Source organism: Procambarus clarkii, unplaced genomic scaffold (genome assembly GCF_040958095.1).
Source record: "Procambarus clarkii isolate CNS0578487 unplaced genomic scaffold, FALCON_Pclarkii_2.0 HiC_scaffold_1461, whole genome shotgun sequence".
Lineage (NCBI taxonomy): Eukaryota > Metazoa > Arthropoda > Malacostraca > Decapoda > Cambaridae > Procambarus > Procambarus clarkii.
The window spans coordinates 4029-6318 of NW_027190489.1; the positions used below are offsets into that span (position 1 = coordinate 4029).

At 41.7% G+C, this 2290-nt stretch overlaps 1 non-coding gene across 1 annotated transcript; it reads left to right on the forward strand.

Moving 5' to 3' along the window:
* The first annotated feature begins 947 nt into the window (after positions 1 to 947).
* LOC138362210 (5S ribosomal RNA) lies at positions 948 to 1066 on the forward strand. The gene has a single exon (XR_011227491.1). It is a non-coding gene; the product is annotated as a 5S ribosomal RNA (ribosomal RNA).
* The last annotated feature ends 1224 nt before the right edge of the window (positions 1067 to 2290 follow it).

Below are 2290 nucleotides of genomic sequence, written 5' to 3' on the forward strand. Positions count from 1 at the left end.
TGTGGCGGCTTTCTTGGGAGTTACCACGGCCTTCTTTGCTGCTGTAGATGGTTTCTTGGTTGTGGTGGCTTTCTTGGGAGTTAGAACGGCCCTCTTCTCTGCTACGGCCAGCTTGAATGATCCACTAGCTCCACTTCCCTTGGTCTGAACAAGAATGCCGTCAGCCACTGCTTTCTTGAGAAATCTTCGGATGTAAATGGCGATCTTGGCAGCCTCGACTTTGTTGTTGGCAACAACGTACTTCTTGATTGCTTGTAGAGACGAGCCCTTACGGTCTTTGAGTGCTGCGACCGCGGCTAGAACCATTTGACTAGTTTTCGGGTGAGCAACCTGGACGCGAGGTTTCCTGGTGGTGGCCACCACAGCAGCAGCAGCCGCAGCCTTCTTGGTAGGCTTTGCTTCTACCATGATGATGATGAGATAACCAAGGTGATGAGAGACGCTCAGACAGTCACGGGGGAATGATGCTGCCGCCGCTTGAGCCGAACCTATTTATGTGCCGGCACGGTACAGAAGCTGCAACCTGGCAACTCGTCCACCAATCACGACGGTTGGTTTTACGGCTCCGAAACCTGGATCCCATATCTTCTCTAAAATAGAAGCATTTGTTCATGTTCTTTGTAAAAGTATCATAAAGCAGGACAGATGAGACAAATATCATAAAAACTGAAGAGCAGATGAGCACACACATGTATGTATTACAAAAGAAAATCCACAAATTCATTAGAAATTGGCAGGGTAGGCTGAGGAAGTAGGTAGATGTAAAATGTCTGTAAATGGCGAAAGAACATAAACCCAAGACTGAATAAACGATGTTAAATATCCATGCCAAGGAGACAAAAATATGTTAGGATACAATTACCATTAAGACACCACAAGAAGGTCCGTATCCTGCCGTGATGACTAAAAAGAGTTGGTTATTAGCCACAATGTGTAGGCAGTCTCATGCCAACGGCCATACCACGTTGAGAACACCGCTTCTCGTCCGATCAGCGAAGTTAAGCAACGTTGGGTTTGGTTAGTACTTGGATGGGTGACCGCCTGGGAACACCAAATGCTGTTGGCAATAATTTTTTGTTTTGTTTTGTTTTGTTTCGTTTGTTTTTGTTTGAATGGCTGGCTGGCTGGCTGGCTGGCTGGCTGGCTGGCTGGCTCCACGGGAAATTCACGGAGTTGTGTGGAATAAGGCCTGGTAAAATGAATTAATATGTATGTCATGTTTAAAACAAACTCGCTTAATATAGTGTGTGAGGCTTTATACAAAAACAAACAACCAAAACAAAACATGTTGTATATATATATATATATATATATATATATATATATATATATATATATATATATATATATATATATATATATATATATATATATATATATATAGCTTAATCCGGGTTTGAACTCGCAACTCCAAGAATACGCATCACATCACTTATATACACTTTACCACTGGACCACTGCAGGACACTTGATGCTGAGGTATCAATTTAATGACGTAAATGCCATTTCCACAAATAAATGATAATTTAAAAGTATTTGTATGTACAAATCTTTTCTGTTTAAAAGGCTACAATATCAGTTACTGATATAATTTGTGTTAATGTTTCTATACCCACAGGAAGGCATGTTTTTGCTTATATGTAAGGGGTACGGAGAAGGAATCCACAGACCATCATTCCCCTTCCCCCCCCCCCCCCTCCCACCTACTACTACCACCACCACCACCACCACCACCACCACCACTACTCACCACTACTCACCACCAATCACCACCAATCACCACCACCACCAATCACCACCACCACACCTAACCGAAAACCCCCTAACACATCAACCCCCCCCCAATCAACAGGCGAAATAATAACCCTCAAATGCCTGCCTGCCTGCCTGCCTGCCAGCCAGCCAATACTAACGGTCTTCTCAGAAAGAAAATCTCTTTGTATCTGTATTACTTGATGAAATGTATGATTCTAATAATGAAAATAAATTGTTATGTCGGTTGTATGAGCATAATGACCAATATGCACATGATATGAATGAATTAAATAGTGTAGTTTTAAGTAATTAGGTTGTAGACACATTAAGCGGATATGATATTTGACGCGTCCAGAACTGGTGATTTTTGGTTTAGTTTTAAATGCACCACCACCACCACCATTGCTTCCCCAGAGCCTAATTAAGGACCGGTAAAAGGAGTCAATATGTATGTCATCTATAAAACCAAAGAATGAATAAAAACACACACACACAAACCTACATAATAGTACTAGGAAGATTGTATGGCATAAAA